The sequence below is a fragment of the Hyla sarda genome, chromosome 1, assembly GCF_029499605.1.
Source record: "Hyla sarda isolate aHylSar1 chromosome 1, aHylSar1.hap1, whole genome shotgun sequence".
Classification (NCBI taxonomy): domain Eukaryota; kingdom Metazoa; phylum Chordata; class Amphibia; order Anura; family Hylidae; genus Hyla; species Hyla sarda.
In genome coordinates this window covers 270,226,093-270,252,441 of record NC_079189.1, presented here as the reverse complement: position 1 = coordinate 270,252,441, position 26,349 = coordinate 270,226,093, and the positions used below count along the sequence as shown (strand labels likewise).

The 26,349-nt window shown below is 46.2% G+C and overlaps 1 protein-coding gene across 2 annotated transcripts in view; it reads right to left on the bottom strand.

Moving 5' to 3' along the window:
- LOC130368515 (zinc finger MYM-type protein 1-like) overlaps positions 1-26,349 on the bottom strand; it is a 352,083-nt gene that overhangs the window by 267,826 nt on the left and 57,908 nt on the right. The window lies entirely within an intron of this gene.

Here is a 26,349-nt window from a genome sequence, read left to right as displayed (position 1 = left end):
CATTAACTGAAGTGATGTAGAGAGGTCTGGCGAGACTGGTCACTGAGATGTTGAACCTGTTAACGAAAGAGGCCAAAATAAAATTTCCTGCAGATCCAGAATCCAAGAAGGCCACAGCTGAGAAGGAGGAGTTAGAAGAAGAAATCTGCACAGCCACAGTAAGACGTGGAGAAGCAGAGTTCACACCTAGAGCTGTCTCACCTTTGTGCAGAATCGGAGTACGTCTTTCCTGACGTGGAGGACGGATAGGACAATCCTTCAGGAAGTGTTCGGTACTGGCACAGTACAGGCATAGGTTCTCATTGCGGCGGCGTGTCCTCTCTTGTGGTGTCAGGCGAGACGGTCTACTTGCATAGCCTCCACGGCAGAAGGCACAGGAACAGATTGCAGCGGACCAGAGAAGAGAGGAGCCGGGGAGAGAAACCGCCTAGTGCGAACAAAGTCCATATCCTGACGGAGCTCCTGGCGTCTTTCGGAAAAGCGCATGTCAATGCGGGTCGGACGTAGCAGAAGGTCAGGGCAGGCAGCAAGGATCGTAGTCAGGGGCAACGGCAAGAGGTCTGGAACACTGGCTTGGGACATACAAGGAACGCTTTCACTGGCACGATGGCAACAAGATCCAGCAAGAAAGGGAAGGGAAAGTGAGGTTAAATAGGGAAGTGCACAGGTGAATACACTAATTAGGACTAGGCACCAATCAGCGGCGCACTGGCCCTTTAAATCGCAGAGAGCCGACGCGCGCGCGCCCTAGGGAGCGGGGCCGCATGTGCCGGGACAGTACAGACGGGGAACGAGACTGGTAAGCGGACTGGGATGCGAATCGCGAGCAGGCGCGTCCCGCATCCCGGATCGCATCCTGGCTAGGGACATTATCGCAGCGCTCCCGGTCTGCGGGTCTGACCGGGGCGCTGCGAACAGGAAAACGCTGCGAGCACTCCGGGGAGGAGCGGGGACCCGGAGCGCTCGGCGTAACACTACCTATGAGAAAATTTTTAATTCCCAGACCCTGGCCCCACAGCGGCATCAGTAACCCATATATTGCCAGAATGACACAGCCTGGAGTTGGCTGATAAAAGAGTACACACCAGGGCTTCACAATCCCCCCCTAAAAACAACACAATTTTTGAAATTTTTAAAAAAGATTTTGGATAGCGGGTGCTACCTATAAGAAAATTTGCAATGATCAGACCCAGGCCCAGCAGCGCCATCATTTTTTTATTTAAAAATGAAAACAAACTTTGAGTGTCCCGGACCCCATCGTGTGGGTACGAAGGACCGAATCCAACATGCCCCCACAGCAACATCAGTAAAGCATATATTGCCTGAATGACACAGCCTGGAGTTGGCTGATGAAAGAGTACACACCAGGGCTTCACAATTCCCCCCCAAAAACACCACAATTTTAGAAATTTTTGAAAAAGATTTTGGATAGCGGGTGCTACCTATGAGAAAATTTGAAATTCCCAGACCCAGGCCCAGCAGCGCCATCAATAAACCATATATTGCCTGAATGACACAGCCTGGAGTTGGCTGATGCATGAGTACGCACCAAAGCTTCACAATCCCGAAAAATGTTAACGAAAATTTAGGACAGCGAGTGCTCTCTATATATTACCAGAATGACGCAGCCTGGAGTTGGCTGCAGCATGAGGAGACCATTGAAATGTGTGATTTTTTTTATTTGAAATTTAAATCAAAATTTGTGTCCCAAACCCCGCCGTGTGGGTACAAAGGACCTAATCTCACAAGCACCCACAGGGTCATGTGGCCGTAACATGTAGGTGCAACGTCTCCATAGTCCTGACCGGCCATTTTTGGTTTTTGTACCTTTGTTTAAGAACAAGCGCATATCCAAGAGTCCAGAAGACTCTATAATGCAGGACGGTGGACCACCAAAAGACATTCTTCTATAAAATAATTGTTTATGAAATAAAGAAGGAGAGTTCATCCCTCTCCGTATTTTTTTTGAAAATTTTACTTAAAATAATCACACGCAAAAAGCGTTCAATGGTGTAATGGTTATTATTCTGGAAAATTCAAGTTTATTACTGTCATAATTATCAGAAAATTATCATACATTGCACCATAAATGTTGAAATTTCAATTAAGCATGTATGTATGTATTTCAAAAATCCAAAAATTAAAGGCCCAAGCCCAGAAGCATCATGAAGTCAAGTAGTTCCTGAAAGACACAGGAGCAGTCAGGAGTAGGCATCAGCAGTACCCAAGAGGCTTTAATAATCCCTTACATTGCACGATCAATCGCGAGATCGAGCAATAACAGGTGTGCTATGCCCTCATATGTCCGGGGCTGCACGCGCGCTACACTGAACGGACCAGCGTGTGTCTATCTTTCACCGACAGGTGCGTGTAACCCGCTGAACCCCGTTCGCGATAGGGATCAGGGATTGCAATTATTTGCCAGGAAAGAAGAATCACAACTAAGTGCAGGTCATAAGCTCGGATTCATTAAGTCCCTGCCCTTTGTACACACCGCATGTCTCTACTACCGATTGGATGGTTTAGTGAGGTCCTCGGATCGTCCCCGGCAGGGTAGGAGAAGGCCCTGGCAGAGTGCCGAGAATTTAAAGATCATTGTTGAAATTTGCATTAAGCATGTATTAGCTACTGCTAAACTTCCAAAAATTAAAGGCCCAAGGCCAGAAGTGTCAGTGAGGCAAGTAGTTCCTGAAAGACACAGGATGAGTCAGGAGCAGGCATTTGCGGTACCCAAGAGGGTTTATTACCCCTTACATTTAAAGATCAATGTTGAAATTTGCATTAAGCATGTATTTAGCTACTGCTAAACTTCCAAAAATTAAAGGCCCAAGGCCAGAAGCATCAGTGAGGCAAGTAGTTCCTGAAAGACACAGGATGAGCCAGGAGCATGCAATGGCAGTACCAAAGAGGGTTTCATAACCCTAATTGATAACCCAAGAGGGTTTCATAACCAACCATAATTGGGAAATGTTGGTGTAGCAGCATGGTCAATCTACTCTGAGGCATCTGGCATTGGTGGCTGGAAATCCTGACTGATCCATCCCTGATTCATCTTGACAATCGTCAGTCTCTCCACATTTTTAGTGGACAGACGAGTTCGCCTTGGGCTGACTATGGCCCCGGCCACACTAAACACCCGCTCTGATGGCACACTACTGGCCGGGCAGGACAGCTTTTCAAGAGCAAACTCTGCTAGTTGCGGCCATAAATCAAGTTTGGCTGCCCAGAAGTCCAGCGGATCTTCAATGGTTGTTGGCATGGTCATGTAAAGGTATGCCACCACCTGCTGGTTCAGGTCCTGCTCCATGTCTACCTGCTGCTGATGAGTTCCTTCACTATGCGGGTGAAGAAAGCTACTCATCAGCGACTGTAGACTCAGGCTGCTGCTGATTGAGCTGGTAGTGCTCCTGCCACCCCTCCCTAGCAGCCATGGCAGTGGAAGGTGAGCGCAGAGGGCCCCCCGAGTCAGACCTGTGAGTGGATGGACCATGTGGCCGATAGGCATCGGCCAAGTGACTACGTAGAATCTCTCTGTAGTAGGTCAGTTGTCCTCCCTCTCAGTGGGTGTAAAAAAGGCTCCCATTCTGGGACGGTAGCGAAGGTCTAATAAGGTGGAGATCCAGAAGTCATCCCGCTGACGAATTTTGACAATTTGGGGGTCACTACGCAAGCAACTGAGCATGCATCGTGCCATTTGCGCCAGTGACTCGGAGGGACTACCTGCCTCCATCTCCACTGCATACTGCCACGGCTTGTCTGGGTCCTCTGTCTCGCCTTTCTCATAACCCTCCAGCTCCTCTGGCTGCTCCTGCTCATCCTCTCCTGTCCGATGACTATAAACACCGGCCATCTCATCCAACCTAAACTGTGCTCCGCTCTGCCCCTCATCATCCTCCTCCTCCAGTTCAGCCCCCACAGGGCTCATGTAGCCTTGAGATGTAGGCGCAATGTCTCCATTGCCGTGACAAGCCATAGTTTCAATCATTTGTTGTAGGAAATGTAGGAGTGGAATTACGTCGTTCATGGCGTAATCCAAGCGACTTACAAATAATGTGGCTTCCTCAAAGGGCCTCAGCAAACGGCAGGTGTCACGTATGAGCTGCCACTGGTTCACATTGAAGTTACACAGGGGAGTACTATCTGCTTGGATCATCAAGAAATCGGTGATGGCTTTTCTTTGTTCATATAGTCTGTCCAACATATGGAGGGTGGAATTCCAACGTGTGGCAATGTCACAAATAAGACAATGTTGTGGGATACCGTTCTGACGCTGCAGCTCAAGGAAGGTGTGCTTGGCGGTGTACGAGTGTCTGAAGTGCATGCACAGTTTCCTTGCAATTTTCAGGATGTTTTGCAAATGGGGTGAAGACTTGAGGAAGTGCTTGGCAACCAGATTTAACATGTGTGCCATGCAGGGCGCATGTTTCACACTTCCTTGTCGCAGCGCGGAAACAATGTTCTTCCCATTGTCGGTCACCATGGTTCCCATTTCCAGATTTCGTGGAGTAAGCCATACTCGGATTTCTTTACGAATGAACGTCAGCAGTTCCTCCCCTGTGTGACTCTGATCGCCAAGGCAAGCCATGTGAAGAACAGCTTGACACCGCCGTGCCCTACACACATGGTACAATGAAGGGCCACCGAGATTTGTGCAGTGGAGGCCGAGGACATGGTGGAGGATGAGGAGGCTTCGTCGCACACTGTAACAGGACCAACTGCCTGGGAGCGAGAGCGTGGAGGAGGAAGCGGTTTGACCTGTCCAAGTTGCTGTTGTGGCTGTGCAGGAACCACATTTACCCAGTGAGCCGTAAAAGACAAGTATTGTCCCTGCCCGTAGTTACAGCTCCACACTTCGGCGCTGCCGTGCACTTTTGAACAAACCGACAGGCTCAAGGACTGGCCCACCTTCTCTTGTACAAACTTATACAGGGCTGGTACTGCCTTCTTCGCAAAGAAATGACGGCTTGGGACTCTCCACCTCGGCTCGGCACAAGCCATCAATTCTCTGAAAGGTGCAGAGTCCACCACTTGAAAAGGGAGGGACTGCAACACCAGCAACTTGGACAGGAGCACATTAAACTTCTGCACAGTTGGATGAGTGGGCGCATACTGTTGTCTCTTGGACATGGCTTCGCCGATGGATTGTTGTCGGAATGGCTGACTAAAAGCGGGAGAAGCAGGAGCGACAGAAGGAGGGTTTGACACACAGCTCCCTTCGGCTGAGGTGGTGGAGCCTTGGCTGGATGAAGGAGGGAGTGGATGGCCACTGGGTGATGCAGCAGGCTGGACCACTACATCGGAGCCACGGTTCTCCCAGGCTGCTTTATGGTGGCGAAGCATGTGTTGACGCAGGGCCGTGGTGCCGACATTGGGACCCTGGCCACGCTTCACCTTCTGCCGACAGATCTTGCATGTGGCTACGTGAACCTCCTCCGGATGCCTTATGAAAAACTTCCACACCGCCGAGTAGCTGATTTTCCCACCCGCAGTCCGCACTAATTGACTGCTACTGGCGCCGTCTCCAGGAACCCCTGTTCCACTACCTCCCGGAAAGGTAGGCTGCCGCGAATGTTATCATTCGGCTAGATGGATGTGGATCCTCTGTGTCAGCGAGGGATTGGTGTGGACCGTGTCGGTGGACCGGTTCTAGGTTGCTACTGGTTTTCACCAGAGCCCGCCGCAAAGCTGAATGGTCTTGCTGCGGCGGTAGCAACCAGGTCGTATCCACCGGCAACGGCTCAACCTCGCTGACTGCTGAGAAGATGTGGGACAGAAGGACTAGGCAGAGGCAAGGTCAGACGTAGCAGAAGGTCGGGGCAGGCGGCAAGGTTCGTAGTCAATAGCAATGGCAGAAGGTCTGGAACACAACACTAAACGCTTTCTCTGGCACAAGGCAACAAGATCCGGCAAGGAAGTGCAGGGGAAGTGAGGTTAAATAGACAGGGAGCAGGTGGAGGCTAATTAGACTGATTGGACCAGGCACCAATCATTGGTGCACTGGCCCTTTAAATCTTAGAGAGCTGGCGCGCGCGCGCGCCCTAGAGAGCGTGACGGGTAAGTGGCTTGGGATGCGATTCGTGAGCGGGCGCGTCCCGCTATGCGAATCACATCCCCATCGTGAATGTCAGTGCAGCGCTCCCGGTCAGCGGGTCTGATCGGGGCGCTGCAGAGAGGAGAACGCCGCGAGCGCTCCGGGAGGAGCAGCTTGAGTTTCCTTCCGGAACAAAAAAAAAGTCCTAGGTAGCTACATCAGCGGCCGGTAATCCAGAAGAAGTGGGAATGGGGAGGGGGGGCAGAGGGTGAAGCTCGTCACGGGGCAGAGTGTCACCAGGACGGGGGCTATGAGGAGGCACGGCACAGTCGTGATAGGCTTTGGGGAGACCAGGCACAGGAGGAGACACTGAGGCCCGACAGACGGGACTGGGAGCAGATGTGAGGCATTTTTTGCGGCAAGCAGGACCCCAATTCTTGATCTCCCCGGTGGTCCAGTCAAGGGTGGGAGAATGATGCTGGAGCCATGGCAGACCGAGGAGGACTTCAGAGGTGCAGTTGGGCAGGACGAATGGCATCCCCATCGTGAATGTCAGTGCAGCGCTCCCGGTCAGCGGGTCTGACCGGGGCGCTGCAGAGAGGAGAACGCCGCGAGCGCTCCGGGGAGTTGCAGGGACCCGGAGCGCTTGACGTAACAGCGAAGCAGGTGGTTTGGCACCTGAATTTTCACTCCTGCCACCACGCTGACTGCCAACCGTGCTACCGCCTTGCTGCCTCAACTCTCTTCTCCTGATGATGATGAAGCCCCTTCTGCACCCGGCTCCCAATTGCGATCGGCTTCATCATCATCAACAGGTGTGTGCATGTCACTGATGTCCTCCTCAGGTTCCCCAACAGTGTCTGCTTCAGGACCCTGAACATTTGCAACACCGCCTTCCACGTCACTCTCCACATCACTACTTGGCCGCCTAGCGGAGCAAGCGGCGCATGTCTCCTCCCCTTCTTGGCTGTCCAGTAGCTGCTGACTGTCCTCTATGAGTAAATAGTGGAGCTGAATCCACAGTAAATAGTGGAGCTGAACCCACAACATAAGATACTTCTTTAGGAGAGGGAACAGCATAGGACAAAGGCAATGGAAGGACAGGGACTGCTCCCGGGCCATGCCAACTGAGGGTTGTGTCTGAGGAACCCACCGACTGTTGACTGGGGGTGTCAGATGTCACTTGTGATTATGTGGATGAGCGTGTTAACCAATTGATGACGGCAGATGGGTTGCTGGTGGAGACACGACCGCTGGCTGATAACGGGAGCTCAGGCCTCTCGCTGCGACTCCTGCTGCCACTCGCCCCAAGTCTACTGCCAACTCTGCCTGAAGTATATAGGCCTCTGCCACTCCTCTGTGCACGTCCTGGCACTTCTCTGCCTGACATACTTAGTGCGTTTATGAGGGTATTACAATACGCTTCACTACTCTTTAACCCCTTAAGTACCACGGACGTATGAGTACGTCCCTGCACCCTGGGTCTTAAGGACCAGGGACATACTCATACGTCCGTGGGAATTCCGGCCCCTGCCGCGCGCCGGGCGGGGACCGGACCGGGGTCACTGCTGATATCTATCAGCAGGCACCCCGCGCAAATGCCCAGGAGGGTCACACTTGCGATTTGCAGCTATTCCGGGTCATACAGGTCTATAGTGACCCGGTGACCCGGAAAATAAAGGGGATCGCGGATGTCCTAGACACCCACGATCCCCTTGAAGCAATAGGAGTGAGGTGGCAGAGGTGCCACCCCTCCTATCTCTGCTAGTGGTGGTCTAGACACGACCACCAATAGCAGATTGGGGGTGGAGGGGTTTACTTTCAGTTTCCCTGTTCTGCCCACTCACAATAGGAGGGGCAGGACGGGGAAACCGACAGGGACCGGCGCCGAAGATCCACTTACCCATCAGTGACGGCAGCGGGCGACGATCGGCGGAAGAAGAGGACGGCGACGCAGCTCCCTGAATCCGACGGAAGCCGGTGAGTTACTTAGCAACATCTGGTGGGCTACAGTCTGAGACCACTATAGTGGTCTCTAAACTGTAACCCTCCAGATGTTGCAAAACTACAACTCCCAGCATGCCCAGAGAGCTGTTTAGGCATGCTGGGAGTTGCAGTTTTGCAACAGCTGGAGGTCTACAGTTTGAGACCACTGCACAGTGATCTCTATACTGTGCCCCTCCAGATCTTGCAAAACTACAACTGATAGCATGCCCACACAGCAGTTTGCTGTCAGGGCATGCTGGGAGATGTAGTTTTGCAACATCTGGAGGTCCACAGTTTGGAGACCACTGTGCAGTGGTCTCTAAACTATAGCTCTCCAGATGTTGCAAAACTGCAACTCCCAGCATGCCTAAACAGCAAACAGCTGTCTCTGCATGCTGGGAGTTGTAGTTGTGTACCTTCAACTGTTGCATAACTATATCTCCCAGCATGCCTTTCGGCGATCAGTACATGCTGGGAGTTGAAGTTTTGCAACAGCTAGAGGCACACTGGTTGGAAAATACTGAGTTAGGTAACAGAACCTAACTGAATGTTTTCCAACCAGTGTGCCTCCAGCTATTGCAAAAGTACAACTCCCAGCATGCACGGTCTGTCAGTACATGCTGGGAGTTGTAGTTTTGAAACAGCTGGAGGTTTGCCCCTGTACGTTCACATGGGCAGGTTCACAGTAAGTTTACTACTTCAAGTATGAGCTGCGGCAAATTTTTCGCCGCAGCGCAAACTCCTAGCGGTAAATTCACTGTAAACCTCTGCCAGTGTGAACATACCCTAAAAACACTACACTACACTAACACATAATAAAGGGTAAAACACTACACTGTCCCCCCCAATAAAAATAAAAAACTTATTGTACGGCAGTGTTTCCAAAACAGAGCCTCCAGTTGTTGTAAAACAACAACTCACAGCATTTCCGGACAGCCACTGACTGTCCAGGCATGCTGGGAGTTTAGCAACAGCTGGAGGCACCCTGTTTGGGAATCACTGGCGTAGAATACCCCTATGTCCACCCCTGTGCAATCCCTAATTTAGTCCTCAAATGCGCATGGCGCTCTCTCATTCAGAGCCCTGTCGTATTTCAAGGAAACAGTTTAGTGCCACATATGGGGTATCTCCGTACTTGGGAGAAATTGCACTACTAATTTTGGGGGCTTTTTTTTTCCTTTTACCCTTTATGAAAAAGAAAAGTTGGGGTCTACACCAGCCTGTTAGTGTAAAAAAAATTTTTTTATACTAACATGCTGGTGTTGTCCTTTACTTTTTATTTTCACGAGAGGTAAAAGGAAAAAAAGACCCCCAAAATTTGTAACATAATTTCTCCTGAGTACGGAAATACCCCATATGTGGGCGTAAAATGTTCTGCGGATGCACAACAAGGCTCAGGAGTGAGAGTGCACTATGTACATTTGAGGCCTAAATTGGTGATTTGCACAGGGGTGGTTGATTTTACAGCGGTTCTGACATAAACCCAAAAAAATAAATACCCACATGTGACCCCATTTTGGAAACGACACCCCTCACGGAACGTAACAAGGGGTATAGTGAGCCTGAACACCCCACAGGTGTTTGACAAATTTTCATTAAAGTTGAATGGGAAAATGAAAAAAAAAATGTTTGTCACTAAAATGCTGGTGTCACCCTAAATTTTTCATTTTCACAAGGGAAAATAGGAAAAAAGCCCCCCAAAATTTGTAACCCCATTTCTTCTGAGTAAGAACATATCCCATATGTGGATGTAAAGTGCTCTATGGGTGCACTACAATGCTCAGAAGAGAAGGAGCGCCATTGGGATTTTGAAGAGAAAATCTGTCCGGAATTGAAGGCCACTTGTGTTTACAAAGCCCCCATAGAGCCAGAACAATGGACCCCCCCACACGTGACCCCATTTTGGAAACTACACCCCTCATGTAATGTAATAAGGGGTACAGTGAGCATTTAGACCCCACAGGTGTCTGTCAGATTTTTGGAACAGTGATCCGTGAAAATGAAAAATTTAATTTTCCATTTGCACAGCCCACTGTTCCAAAGATCTGTCAAACGCCAGTGGGGTGTAAATGCTCACTGCACCACTTATTAAATTCTGTGAGGGGTGTAGTTTCCAAAATAGGGTCACATGTGGGGGGGTCCACTGTTCTGGCACCACGGGGGGCTTTGTAAATGCACATGGCCCCTGACTACCATTCCAAACGAATTCTCTTTCCAAAAGCTCAATGGTGCTCCTCCTCTTCTGAGCATTGTAGCTCGCCCGTAGTGCACTTCAGGTCAACTTATGGGGTACCTCCATACTCAAAAGAGATGGGGTTACAAATTTTGTGGGTATTTTCTGCTATTAACCCTTGCAAAAATATGAAATTTGGGGGGAAACACATTTAAGTGAAGAAAAAAATTTTTTTTTACATATGCAAAAGTCGTGAAACCCCTGTGGGGTATTAAGGCTCACTTTATTCCTTGTTATGTTCCTCAAGGGGTCTAGTTTCCAAAATGGTATGCCATGTGTTTTTTTTTTTTTTGCTGTTCTGGCACCATAGGAGCTTCCTAAATGCGACATGCCCCCTGAGCAAAATTTGCTCTCAAAAAGCCAAATATGACTCCTTCTCTTCTGAGCATTGTAGTTCGGCCCCGTAGTGCACTTCAGGCCAACTTATGGGGTACCTCCGTACTCAGAAGAGATGGGGTTACACATTTTGGGGGGTATTTTCTGCTATTAACCCTTGCAAAAGTGTGAAATTTGGGGGGAAACACACATTTTAGGGAAAAAAATAATTTTTTTTACATATGCAAAAGTCGTGAAACACCTGTGGGGTATTAAGGCTCACTTTATTCCTGTTATGTTCCCCAAGGAGTCTAGCTTCCAAAATGGTATGCCATGTGTTTTTTTTTTTTTTTGCTGTTCTGGCACCATAGGGGCTTCCTAAATGCAACATTTCCCCCAAAAACTATTTCTGAAAAACGTACTCTCCAAAATCCCCTTGTCACTCCTTCGCTTCTGAGCCCTCTACTGCGCCCGCCGAACAATTTACATAGACATATGAGGTATGTCCTTACTCAAGAGAAATTGGGCTACAAATATAAGTATACATTTTCTCCTTTTACCCCTTATAAAAATTCAAAAATTGGGTTTACAAAAACATGCGAGTGTAATAAATGAAGATTGTGAATTTTCTCCTTCACTTTGCTGCTATTCCTGTGAAACACCTAAAGGGTTAAAATACCTACTAAATGTCATTTTGAATACTTTGGGGTGCGGTTTTTAAAATAAGGTCATTTTTGGGGTATTTCTAATATGAAGACCCTTCAAATCCACTTCAAACCTGAACTGGTCCCTGAAAAATAGTGAGTTTGAAAATTTTGTGAAAAATTGGAAAATTGCTGCTGAACTTTGAAGCCCTCTGATGTCTTCCAAAAGTAAAAACACGTAAATTTTATGATTCAAACATAAAGTAGACATATTGGAAATGTGAATTAAAAAAAAATTATTTTGAATATCCATTTTCCTTACAAGCAGAGAGCTTCAAAGTTAGAAAAATGCAAAATTTTCTAATTTTTCATCAAATTTTGGGATTTTTCACCAAGAAAGGATGCAAGTTACCACAAAATGTTACTACTATGTTAAAGTAGAATATGTCACGAAAAAACATTCTCGGAATCAAAATGATAACTAAAAGCATTCCAGAGTTATTAATGTTTAAAATGAAAATGGTCAGATGTGCAAAAAACGCTCTGGTCCTAAGGTGTAAAATGGCCTGGTCCTTAAGGAGTTAAACAGTATTTGTCTAGAACAGCAGCAGGCGATTACTTACAATTGTCCTTTCACAGTATGTAGGCCCTTTACAGATTAACAGGTACAAGATGGTACACTACTTGCATGTACCTATGCGGTATGCACTGATGAGGGCAGTAATATGCGTAACTATACGCAGAAAAAACTGTATTTTTGTAAAACACCAGCCGGTGAATACTATTGTTTGGACTTTGACGGTATGGAGCACCTTGACAGCATAACAGGTACTAAATGGTACAATACTTGGATGTACCTATGCGGTATGCACTGATGAGGGCAGTAATAAGCGTAACTATACGCAGAAAAAACTCTGTATTTAAAAAAAAAAAAAAAACAGCTGGTGAATACTATTGTTTGGACTTGCACAGTATGTAGCCAGCCCCTTGACAGATTAACAGGTACTAAATGGTATAATACTTGGATGTACCTATGCGGTATGCACTGATGAGGGGAGTAATATGCTTAACTATACGCAGAAAAAACTCTGTATTTTTGTAAAACACCAGCCGGTGAATACTATTGTTTGGACTTTGACGGTATGGAGCACCTTGACAGCTTAACAGGTACTAAATGGTACAATACTTGGATGTACCTATGCGGTATGCACTGATGAGGGCAGTAATATGCGTAACTATACGCAGAAAAAACTCTGTATTTAAAAAAAAAAACAGCTGGTGAATACTATTGTTTGGACTTGCACAGTATGTAGCCAGCCCCTTGACAGATTAACAGGTACAAAATGGTACAAATGCACTACAGTCCACTGAACAATCACGTATTTCTGAACAGCAGCAGGACCCAACAGTGCAGCACCACAAAAAAAAATACAGGGATTAAACTCTAAATTGCGATCTGTCACACAATTCTGAGCAGCAGAAGATTTGTGGAGCAAAAAAAAAAACTAAATTTAGCTGAAAAATGAGGAGATAAGATGCTTCAGAAAGTTCAGGCAGCTTGGAGATCTGTATGAGGCAGCTGACAGCTATCTGCCCCTCTCTGCTGCAATGCTCAATAACGTGAATAGGAGGTTTAGCTATCAATGATCCTTCTCAGTGTGAACAGCAAAGCACTCTGCACTCCTGTCTTTCCCTAATGCTGATGTGACTAGCAGTTGAAGTGTAACGCTGTGGTATGAGCTATTCACACACATGCAGTCCCGGTCCTCTCTATCTGAGTGCATAGATGAAATGAAGAGAGGCAAGATGGCCGCCGATTATATAGGTGCTGTGACATCACAGGGGTCAGTGAACACTGATAGGCTGCATCTCACATGTGATTCTGGGTCAGCCCGCCTACCTTCATTCCCGCCGCTGTTTCCCGCCCTTCCATAATCCCCTGCCCCATGTACTAACATGTGGATCCGCCATCTTAGGTCTCCAATAGCCTGGAACGCTGTAAAAAGGAGTTTAATGAAGCTATTTGCGTGAAAGAATCGCGGCGATATTCATATTCGTTGTTAATCGAATTTTTCATGAAATTCGTAAAGAATTCGGGTTTGTCAACTTTGATTCACTCATCTCTAATTATTATCACCTCATTTTGATTTGCTGCTTTGTTTATTTGCTTCAGTAGTTGATCTTCTGCCTCTTCCATTATGTTTGGTGGCTTATAACAAACCCCTACTATAATTTCTTTTTTTTTAATCTCCATATATTTCTACCCATAATGTCTCCACATTATTGTTTCCTTCCCGTATATCCTCCTGCAGTGTGGCCTTCAGACTTAATTTCACACAAAGACAAACTCCTCCCCCTTTCCGTTTTGTCCGATCCTTCCTGAATAGACTATATCCCTGTATGTTGACCACCCAGTCACAGCTATCGTCCAACCAAGTCTCTGTTATACCCACAATGTCATCATTTTCTACAGACATCAACCACTCCAGTTCCTCTGTTTTATTGGACAGACTTCTGGCATTGGTCAACATGCAATACAATGATGTATGATTTTTCTTCCTATGAAGCTTATCCCTATTAACTATATTAACCCCTCCCTCCGCTCCACCCCCAGGTATATTACTAAGTCCCCCTCTCTATCTACACTATCTTCCCCCTCTACACTTCCCCCTCTACGTTGCCCAGTCCCTAGTTTAAACACTCCTCCACCCTTCTAGCCATCTTCTTCCCAAGCACAGCTGCGCCCTCCCCATTGAGGTGCAGCCCGTCCCTACGGTAGAGCCGGCATCCGACAGCAAGTCTGCCCAGTTCTCCATGAACCCAAACCCCCCCTTCCTAAACCAGCTTCTGAGCCACTTCTTTACCTCCCTGATCTCCCGCTGCCTCTCTGGTGTGGCTCGTGGTATAGGTAATATTTCAGAAAATATTACCTTGGAGGTCCTTGCCTTAAGCTTGCAGCCTAAGTCCCTGAAATCATTTTTAAGAACACTCCACTTACCTCTTAATTGGTCATTGGTGCCAATATGTACCATGACTGCTGGGTCCTCTCCAGCCCCACCCAGCAACCTGTCAACCCGATCTGCGATGTGCCGAACTCGAGCGCCAGGAAGACAACACACTATTCGGCGATCCCGGTCTTTGTGACAGATTGCCCTGTCTGTCCCCCTAATAAAAGAGTCCCCCACTACCAGTACCTGTCTGGCCTGCCCTGCACTCCTCCCTCCTTACTGGAGCAGACAGTAAGGAGGGTCAGAGGCAGTATCTTGCTGCAGTACTGCTAGCTCTGAAATGGCATCCCCCTCATCTGCCAACCGGGCAAATTTGTTGGGGTGTGCCAGTTCAGGACTAGCCTCCCTGACACTTTTCCCTCTACCTCGTTTTCTAACTGTAACCCAGCTAGCTGCCTGACTGTCCTGCACCTCCGTCCCACTATCCTCCCCCACCTCTACCCCAGAGACTACTTGCTCAGTGAGCAGGAGGCTCCTCTCCAAGTTGTCAATGCTTCTTAGTGTTGCCAGTTGCTCTTCTAGATCCAGGATCTGGGCTTCCAAATGAGCAACTTGCACACACCTTGCACAACAATATGCACCCTCAAACTGCTGTTCAAGGATTGCATACATTGCGCAAGATGTGCACTGGACTGTATTTTCCAACATGGAGGCCATACTAGATTTGAGGATTGCAAGTATTAACAGTAAAAAAAAAAATATATATATATATATATATATTTCAATTAAACTCCCTGAATTTAAAGTCCCTTAAATTTCAAGTCCCTTTCTCTTTCATACTTACTCTTTTGTATAGCAGAGCTCGGGCTTAACCCCTTAAGGACTCAGCCATTTTGGCCTTAAGGACAATTTTATTTTTACATTTTCGTTTTTTCCTCCCCCGCCTTCAAAAAATCGTAACTCTTTGATATTTTCATCCACAGACTAGTATGAGGGCTTGTTTTTTGCTCGACCACTTTTCCGTTGTAATACCATCACTCACTTTACCTTAAAATGTACGGCGCAACAAAAAAAAATACTATTTGTGTGGGGAAATTAAAAAAAAAAACGCTTTTTGCTAATTTTGGAAGGTTTCGTTTTCACAACCTTACAATTTACGGTAAAAACTACATGTGTTCTTTATTCTTTGGGTCTATAGGATTAAAATGATACCCATGATTACATACTTTTCTATTACTGTTGCGCTTAAAAAAAATTGCTAACTTTTTAACCAAATTAGTCCTGTGGAACAATCCCTGTCATTATAGTATCTTTAAATATAAGGAATAAGGGTCTGTCTAGTGCTGTACTTAATTCTGCAAAACCCTAGGATGGATGCAATCTGGGCCAGGTGATTTGTGTGTTATTATGTTGCTAAGCAGAAGGGGGAGAAGGAAATTCTCCTGGAAATGGTGTTCTCAGCGGCGCTCTCCTCTGGATGCTCGTGAGCTGTTTAGCAAATAACCAGGAAAGAAGCGGACTTATTGTAAAAAATAACGAAAGGGTTATTGGAGGCATGCAAATTAGTTCACCATGACCACCTGCTCTGGCAGAGAGTTCCATAGACTCACTGCTCTTACAGTAAAGAACCCCCGTCTGTGCTGGTGTAGAAACCTTCTTTCCTCAAGACGTAGAGGATGCCCCCTTGTTATAGATACAGTCCTGGGTATAAATAGATCATGGGAGAGATCTCTGTACTGTCCGCTAAACTAAATAACCCCAATTCTGATAATATTTCTGGGTACTGTAGTCCTTCCATTTCCCATATTACCCTGGTTGCCCATCTTTGAACCCTCGCCAGCTCCACTATATCTTTTTTGTACACTGGTGCCCAGTACTTTACACAGCATTCCATGTGTGGTCTGAGTCTGACTAGTGATTTGTACAGTGGTAGAATTATTTCCTTGTCATGGGCTTCTATGCCCCTATTGATGCACCCCATGATTTTATTTGCCTTGGCAGCAGCTGCCCGACACTGGTATCTACAGCTAAAAGATAACACATCCTAGATCTGAATGAATGACCCAATCGTATAAAATACTTTCGTTTTTGCTGACCAAAAAAAACCACACAAAAAGTATCAATGGAAATCAAATTTATCAATCCATGGAGGTCTGAATATGGAGTCACGCTCAAAATCAAAGTGGAAAACCACACTACAGGCTGATCCAACTTTCATGTATGTTTCAAAAATATTTTATTGGAAGGATACACTCGCAAAACAGTCATATAGTTACACGAAAAGTATCCAAACACTTTCTTTACATGTACAGCAACTCAGGGATGGCGGATGTCTCACATGAAAGCACAAAAACAATAAAGATTCAGAATGTAAATAAACAACGTAGACTCATAAGGTCACAAAGGTAGCTAGGAAAGCACAATCTGAAGTTTGCATTGGATGTCATAGCGGTACATGAAAGTTTCAACAAAGTTGAGTAAATAACTCACATTCAAATAAGAAAAGAAACTAACCCAGAACTTAAACACAAAGGTGGAGTGTGAAGGAATTGTAATTCCATAGATATGTCTAAATGCGAGGTACTTCAGGTATGTTCTAGAATGATTCCTGACAATATGCAATATCTGTTTCAATCCCTGACAAATGTGAAGATGTCAAAGCGGGGGGGGGGGGGGGTGTAGGAAAGGGTGAAGGTAGGGAGGAAAAGGAGAGAACAAAAAGAGTTGTAAAGAGAATCAGAGGAACAGTAGGGAAAAGGACTGTTGTTGAATTATATTGTGGAATAGATAGGTGAGGAGACAATCGATTTGGTAATATCCCAATACAATTTCAACTTCTCCCACAGTCCATTGAAACGTTGAATTGGGCCTTGTCCTATCACCCATATTTCCTCCAGTACATATATATGGTTCATCGTCTCTCGTAATTCATTGAGCGAGGGACTGGTAGGAGTTTTCCAGTACCTAGTGATGACTAATTTAGCCAACACCAGAATTTTACACAGTAAACATCTAACAGTAGGAGGGAATTGCTCAAGCCCCATCAGTAGCAAGGATAGGCTGGGACTTAGTGTCACACGAAAGTTGAGAAGTGCAGTAATAAGATGTTCCACACTTTTCCAATAGGATTGTATGAGTGGGCAGTCCCATAGGAGCTATGTAGAAAGTGCTTAATCCTGAGATAGGAGAAAAGCAATCTTGAGGGGAGAAGATATTTGTGTTGCAGAGTACTAAATGAGGCTAACGTGTTCCCATCATATCAATGTTCCACTGTGTGGACCTTACAGTATAGCCAGGGGGATAAATCTAGGTCCGGTATGGCCAACTGCAACACCGATAGAGGAGCTTGTAGTTTACTCGTGGAGGAGGTGGCTGCACTCAGGTGGCTGACAGAGTTCCCACCATTTGAGTCCCGCTAGTGTGAAGGGCGATAACATGTGTGGAGGAGTAATATTCCAGGCGTACAGAAAAAGGAAGGTTTTGGGGGGAATTCCTTGTGCATAACAACATTCTATTGTTACCCATGGTACTGTCGTATTATTGTCCCATAGAGGGCGTAGTAGAGAGACTAATGTTGCTAGGTAGTACCTGTGTATGTGCGGAATTCCCAAGCCGCCCACCATCCTGTGTTTGGTAACTATTGAGTGACGAATTCGTGGTTTGGACCTTTCCCATATATAAGAAGTAATCAATGACTTAACCTTAGAGAAAAAGGCAGAGTGTGAAAAAGATATAGTAACTTGGGCAAAGGAGACATCTTAAAAGCTGCCACCCTGCCCAACCAAGAGACCTCCACCTTACTCATTGTGGTGAGTTCTAGTTGTAACATTTGAAGAAAGGGTAAGTAATTAGCAGAATATTGAGAAAGCAGTGAAGTAGTAAGAGTAATGCCTAGGTATTTAATACCATTAGGTTGCCAATCAAGGTGGAATCGGGCTTTAAGAAGAGCAAGAGAGGTAGAAGGAAGATGGAGGGGTAAAACTTGTGATTTAAATTGGTTTAATTTATAATACGAAACTGTTCCAAATTTGTTTAACAAGGACAACACCGCTGGCAGAGATTCATCTGGTTGGGATAGGGTTAATAGAATGTCGTCTGCGTAAAGCGAAATGACATGACTATGTTTCCCTATGTGTACACCACCGACATCTGCTGCGGATCTTACTGACTGAGCTAACGGTTCCAAAGAAAGGACAAATAATAGTGGTGACAAAGGACACCCTTGACGGGTCCCGTTGGTCAGGCATAAGTAGTCAAAGTCCAGTTTGTGAAGACATTTGCAGTAGGGTGTGTGTACAGAGCCCCAATTGCTTATGGATTATGGGACCTGTAAACCCCATCCTATCCATAACTCTAAATGCATATGTCCAATGAAGGCGATCAAACGCCTTTTCGGCATCTAAGGTGACAAACAGAGCATGTAAGTTATGTTGATTAATGTAGTGTCTGAGATTAAGAGCTCTAAAAGAATTATCTGAGTATTGGCAATTTTTAACAAACCCAGTCTGATCTTCCTTAATGAGATGGGGTAGAACCTGATATAGTCTTGTGGCTAGACGTTTTGCGTAAATCTCAACATCACAGTTTAAGAGGGATATAGGATGGAAATTTTGAGGGGTATCAGGGGCTTTGCCAGCCTTTGCCAAAGTGACAATTAAAGCTTGCTGATTTTCTGTAGGAAGGAGACCCGTGTCTATGGTGTGTTGAAAAAGGCGGTGCATTGTGTGTACTAAAAGAGAATCGAAGACTTTAAAGTATTCGTTAGTCTGGCCATCTGGGCACGGTGACTTTCCCGTATGAAGGGACTTTATAGTGCAAGTGATTTCATCTGCAGTAATAGGGGAGTTTAATCTTTAAAACGATTAGCAATATCTTTTGGATCGGTCAATTTACCTGACTTATCCACTGTCCAAAGGAAGGGGATGGTAGATTTAATTTGCTTATGTTTAAGCGCGGCAGCCAAAAGCTTCCCTGCCTTGTTGGAACGAGATTAATAATTAGCTTTCATCCGTCTCGACCTTCTCTCGTGATCAACAAACAGCCTCTCTCTCAAAGTGGTCCGTAGTTCAAGTAGGCGTGTTTTAACCTGTTAAGGACCCATGACATAACGTTATGTCATGAGTCCGCTCCCGTTCTATAACGCGGGGCCACAGCGTTTCATAGCGGGTCGTGCCCGGCCTCTAACAACGGCCGGGACCCGTGGCTAATAGCGCTATTAACCCTTTAGACGCGGCATTCAAAGTTGATTTCCGCATCTATAGTGAAAGTAAAACCATGCCGGTTAGCTCAGGGGGCTGTTCGGGATCGCCACGGCGTAATCGCGGCATCCCGAACAGCTGTAGGACACAAGGAGGGTCCCCTACCTTGCCTCCTTGTGTCCGATTGCCGAATGACTGCTCAGTGCCTGAGATTCAGGCATGAGCAGTCAAGCGGCAGAATCATTGATCAATGCTTTCCTATGAGAAAGCATTGAACAATGTTAAAGATCAGTGTGTGCAGTGTTATAGCCCCCTATGGGAGCTATAACATTGCAAAAAAAAAGGGGGGAAAAAAGTGAATAAAGATCATTTAACCCCTTCCCTAATAAAAGTTTGAACCACCCCCCTTTTCCCATTTAAAAAAAAACCCCAGTGTAAATAAAAATAAACATATGTGATATCTCTGCGTGTGGAAATGTCCGAATTATAAAAATATATTGTTAATTAAACCGCACGGACATGCGGGGTATGCGCAAAAAAATTCAAAGTCCAAAATAGTGTATTTTTGGTCACTTTTTATATCATGTAAAAATAAAAAGCGATCAATAAGTCCGATCAATACAAAAATGGTACCACAAAAAACTTCAGATCACAGCGCAAAAAATTAGCCCTCATACCTCCCCATAGTTATAGGGGTCAGAAGATGACAATTTTAAACGTATACATTTTCCTGCATGTAGTTATGATTTTTTCCAGAAGTACAACAAAATCCAAACTATATAAGTAGGATATGATTTTAACCGTATGGACCTACAGAATAAAGATAAGGTGTCAATTTTACCGAAAAATGTACTGTGTAGAAACGGAAGCCCCCAAAAGTTACAAAATGGCGTTTTGTTTTTTTTTTCAATTTTGTCTCACAATGATTTTTTTCCCGTTTTGCTGTAGATTTTGGGGTAAAATGACTGCTGTCATTACAAAGTAGAATTGGTGGCGCAAAAAAATAAGCCATTTTATGGATTTTTAGGTGCAAAATTTAAAGAGTTATGATTTTTTAAAGGTAAGGAGAAAAAAACGAAAATGCAAAAAAGGAAAAACCCCGGGTCCTTAAGGGGTTAAGAGTCAGAGTTTGGTTAGATTTGTTCAGGGATTCTATGTCCTTAATGTCCTGAAGCAATTTGTCAATGTCAGCTTGTCTGGCTTTTTTCAGTTTATTAAACTATAAAGGTGCCCCTAATAAATGCTTTGTGGGCATTCCAGATGTTCTCAATGGAAGTGGAGGTAGACTCATGGACAGTGAAATATTCCCGTAAATCAGACTCCAGCACACGAGAGTGGACAGGATGGTGCAAAATGAATTGGCTCGCACGCCAAAGGTACGTTAGAGGGACATTTGTGCTTTCTCTAACAGTGATCGTCACAGGTGCGTGGTCCGACTTCTTAATTTCACCTATCCATACGAGAGAAGAGAATCGGACGGCAACTCGCTGTATTCCACGAAGCTTTATTCAGAGATTAAGGGTACATGTGACAAACAGGATCCTGTTTGTCACATGCCCCCTTAATCTCTGAATAAAGCTTTGTGGAATACAACGAGTTGCCGTCCGATTCTCTTCTCTCGTTTGGATTTGCTGCCTTTGTCTTTGGGACGCTGCACCGCTATTCCCACAGACAGAGAACAAGCAGTAGCAGTGAATCATTGGGGGATACCGTACGTCAAGACTTCATAAGGTATTGCCAGCTTCATCCTCCTTCCTGTTTTAATTTCACCTATGGCAGAGGAAAGCGTATCTAGGAGCAATGATCTATCCAAAAAGAAAAAGTCCAGTCTAGAGTAACTATTATGTGCTGAAGAGAAGAAGGCGTAATCCCTCTCAGTGCTATGTTGGATTCTCCAGACATCAGTCAGCACCATGTAAGATTTTAAGGAAATCAGGGGAGCCAGAGTGCGACCCCGTAGTGCAGTTCCATGCTCCGTCCACTACCTTGTTGAAGTCGCCACATATCAACAACCTGCCCTCCTTGTGTTTCCCCACCTTTTTGAGTATCCTATGTAGGAAACATCCCTTCCCCTTATTCGGGGCGTAAACAGAAACAATAGTGTATGGTACATTGTTAAAGGTGCTCACTACTATAAGATATCGTCCCTGAGGGTCCGAGATACAAGTCTTCAGGGTGAAAGCTACCGTATTTTTAATGGCTATAAATACACCCCTAACTTTTGAAGAAGCATGAGAATTAAAAATATTTGTGTAATGAGCATGTCGAACTCTATGAGCATCCCGTTGAAGGAGATGCCACTCCTGAATACAAAATTTATCAGCAGCTAGAAGTTTCATTTCGGCCCATAGCATAGCTCTTTTGTATGGGCTATTAAGCCCATTAACATTAAATGTGGCAATTTTCAACACCATTATGATACATTATATAATGCCAGACATACGATATTCTTTTGAAGATAAGAGGTCTGTAGTATCTCACATAGTCCACTGATGAGGATGGTGCACCTGTAAGAGAAAAACAAACACAACAAAACAAAACGAACAGAGGAGAAAGGAAAAACAGTAAAGAACCGACACATGGCAAAAGTGTAAAGAGTGCCATAGAGATTTAACTCTACAGAAATCGTGGTAGGGAGCATAGTCCACTTGTGCCGTCTCAGCCAATCAGACTGTTCCAGTCTTTAGGATGCTGGTATGGACTCATTTCACCGAACCCACTGTATGCCAACCCGAGTCCACCTTACTTGATGGAGGACGAACTGGAGGGGTATCATATTCTGCAGGTATTTGCCACTTAGACAGTAGCTGGTGACCTTCTTCAACAGTCTTGATGACATGTAGCACATTGTCCTTTTGGATTAACAGGCGAACAGGAAATCCCCAACAATATAAAATCTTATTCTTCCTCAGGACAGAGGTTATAGGGACAAAGGATCTCCTTTGTTGCAGGGTGGTTGCAGATAAGTCCGTAAAAAGAGTTATCTTTCCAAAATCACCAGGTAATTGAGGAGCTTTCCTAGAGGTAACCATCAGCTCATCTTTCACATGAAAATAATGCAGTCTGGCCAGCACATCTCTAGGAATATCATCAGCTAAATGATTTGGCTTTGGCACCCTGTGTGCCCTGTCTATAGTGAGGTCAAGTGGAGTATAGTTAGGCAATAGTTGCTTGATAAAGTCCTGCAGAAACTGTTTCAAAGCAGATGGAGGAACAGACTCCGGTATCCCCCTGAATTTAACATTGTTTCTGCGGGACCTGTCTTCCAGGTCCGCAATTTTAGCTCTCATGGCCGCAACCTCAGATTCCAGGTCATAGTGTGCGTTGATTAATGCATTATGAGAGGTCGCATATTCCCCCATTTTAGTCTCGGCATGAGAGACTCCAAGAGGTCTGTTTTATTGGATGTAGCATAGAGGCGACATCAAGGTGGATAGACTGTTGCAGTGCTACTAGCATATTCCCAGTGGGGTGGCTCGCTAAGCAATCTGCCACAGGGGGTATATAGGAGAGACTCACTCCAGAAGTGTCTTCGTCCTCCTCTGCATCATGGAGGTGCTGGCGTTGTTAAGCTGGACTCCCAGACAGGGGAGTTGCTGGGGCGGAAATTGCCTCTCTGCGAGTCTGATGATGGGAAGCACCCGCACCCTGTGGGGATCTTTCAGAAGAGGACACCGGAGTCTTCTGTGGAGAGGATGGCGGAACTGAGGAACTTCTGCGGTTCGATGAAGTAGCAGACTGCTGCGGCGAGAGCTGGAGGACTCCGAGGCTGCCGGGGAAGAAGGGCCGGCGCCATCTTGCGAGTCCAGCGGGTCTGCAGAGAGGTAAAAATCTGTAAGTTTGCGGAGTTTCACTCTGGATTTTACCCTCTTCCTATTCCTGTAGGACATAGCTGTACTTCGGGTTCCATTTGGTAGGCAAAATAAAGCTGTGGAGAGTCCACAAGTTGCTATAACAGTCGCTAAGAGATGGAGCTCAAGGTCTAAGCGGCCATCTCCGGCAAGCACCAAGCCACGCCCCCCAACTTTCATGTAATGTCCTTAAAACAACTCAAAATGAGGCTCAGTAGTGTGTGTGGCCTCCACGTGCCCGTATGACCTCCCTACAACACCTGGGCATGCTCCTGATGAGGTGGTGGATGGTCTCCTGAGGGATGTCCTCCCAGAGAGAACCGACACATGGCAAAAGTGTAAAGAGTGCCATAGAGATTTAACTCTACAGAAATCGTGGTAGGGAGCATAATGTCCCAGATGAAGCGAGACACGATATCCCCGATGTGCTCAATCGGATTCAGGTCTGGGGAACGAACGGGCCAGTCCATAGCATCAATGCCTTCCTCTTGCAGGAACTGCTGACACACTCCAGCCACATGAGGTCTAGCATTGTCTTGCATTAGGAGGAACCCAAGGCCAACCGCACCAGCATATGGTCTCACAAGGGGTCTGAGGAACTCATCTTGGTACCTAATGGCAGTCAGGCTACCTCTGGCAAGCACATGGAGGGCTGTGCTGCCCCCCAAAGAAATGCCACCCACACCATTACTGACCCACCACCAACCTGATCATGCTGGAGGATGTTGCAGGCATGACTCCATGGCGTCTCCAGACTCTCATCTGTGAAGAGCACAGGGCACCAATGGCGAATTTGCCAATCTTGGTGTTCTCTGGCAAATGCCAAATGTCCTGCATTGTGTTTGCCCTCATACTGTTGAAATTCATTATAATGATTCTGATTGTTGATCAATATATTAATACTTATATGCCATTGCTAATGCTGCATAAAGATATTTGTTACCCTTAACCTATATATCAGCTTGCTATTTGTTTGTAACTAAGATGAAGACCTTGGGACGAGGCCAAAAGACGCAAGATAAAGAAGAAGTTGGAAGTTAGAGACAAAACATCTGAAGAAGTATAGACTGTGCAGAAGGACGGATACATCCAGAATTTTCTGGTAGAATAGGCAACATAAGTGACCTATGGTTAAGAAACAAATGAATGTGTAATATGCTAATGTATACAGATGCAACACTCTAAAAACCAATCAAAATATAACATGATGATTTTGACGTGATAACTAACCTCCCCTTTTTGTCAACTGTAAAAAACGATGTACTTCTGTATAATAAACAGAACTCCTTGGGACAGCTCTTTAGCCAGTATGCTGAGAAGGAGATATGTACCAACATTTTGTCTGGTGTTCATTTCTTGTGTCGACACTCAGCAGTATACAGCGGCAGTCACTCACATTTTAAGGCCTAACCAGCAGCAAACCTTAACATTTGGTGTCAGAAGTGGGATCTAATCCCTGGACCACACTTGAGGGAAGAGCCAGGTCTGGTGGACCGACACCCCCAGCCGCCCAGAACTGTCCAAAACTAGGAGCCTGATCGCCACAAGAACACGGTAAGTCTGCTGATTTCTTTATGAATCTGTAGCTTATCTGTGTCCTTTGGGCAGTTTTTTGGGAGCCTGGGAGATGGCTTTTGTCGAGCCTCTAGGACTAGCCCTTAGCGACAGGGAATCTCCCCGCTGTGTGGTCTCAATTTCACGGAGGAGTTTTAGTTGCAGGCGATTGACTGCTGCTGCTGCTTAACCACATAGGGACCCAGGGCGTACAGGTATGCCTTCGGTCCCTGGTACTTAAGTACGCCCGTTGGAACTTCGGTCATTGCCTCGCAGGCACCCCGCGCAAATGCCCAGGGGGGTCATCAGACCCCCCATGTCAGTGATCGGCGCAAATCGTAAGTGAATTCACAATTGCGATTTGCGCAGATTCCGGGTCATTACGGGTCTATGGTGACCCCGAATATAAGGGGGATCGCGGTAGTCCAAGACACCCACGATCCCCATGAAGGGATAGGAGTGAAGTGGCATGGGTGCCACCCCTCCTATCCCTGCTATTGGTCGTCAAAAGCGACGACCACTAGCAGATCGGGGGGCGGGGGGGTTAACTTTTGTTTTCCAGGTTCTGCCCACCCACAATAGGCGGGGCAGGACGGGGAAACGACGGCGGACCGGGCGCCGAAGTCCACTTACCCATCGGCGATGGCTGCGGGCTGCGATCGGGACGGAGATCGGCGAAAGAAGGGGACGGAGATGCGACTCCCTGGATCCTACGGAAGCCGGTGAGTTGCCTAGCAACATCTGGAGGACTACAGTCTGAGACCATATACAGTGGTCTCTATACTGTAGCCCTCCAGATGCTGCAAAACTACAACTCGGAGCATGCCCAGACAGCTGTTTGGGCATGCTGGGAGTTGTAGCTTTGCAACAGCTGGAGGGTCACAGTTTAGAGATCACTGTTCAGTGGTCTCTAACTGTAGCTCTCCAGATGTTGCTAATTGTAGCTCTCCAGATGCTGCAAATCCCAGCATGCCCAAACAGCAAACAGCTGTCTCGGCATGCTGGGAGTTGTAGTTGAGTACCTCTAGCTGTTTCATAACTACATCTCCCAGCATGCCCTTTGGCGATCAGTACATGCTGGGAGTTGAAGTTTTGCAACAGCTGGAGGCACACTGGTTGGAAAATACTGAGTTAAATAACTGAAGGTTTTCCAACCAGTGTGCCTCCAGCTGTTGCAAAAGTACAACTCCCAGCATGCACGGTTTGTCAGTATATGCTGGGAGTTGTAGTTTTTAAACAGCTGGAGGTTTGCGCCCCCCATGTGAATGTACAGGGTACATTCACACTGGCGGGTTTACAGTAAGTTTTCTGCTTCAAGTTTGGGCTGTGGCAAATTTTTCACCGCAGCGCAAACTCCTAGCGTGAAACTACAGTATACTAACACATAATAAAGGGTAAAACACTACATATACACCCCCTTACACTGTCCCCCCCCCCAATAAAAATTAAAAACGTATCGTACGACAGTGTTTCCAAAACAGAGCCTCCAGCTGTTGCAAAACAACAACTTCCAGCATTTCCGGACAGCCACTGACTGTCCAGGCATGCTGGGAGTTTAGCAACAGATGGAGGCACCCTGTTTGGGAATC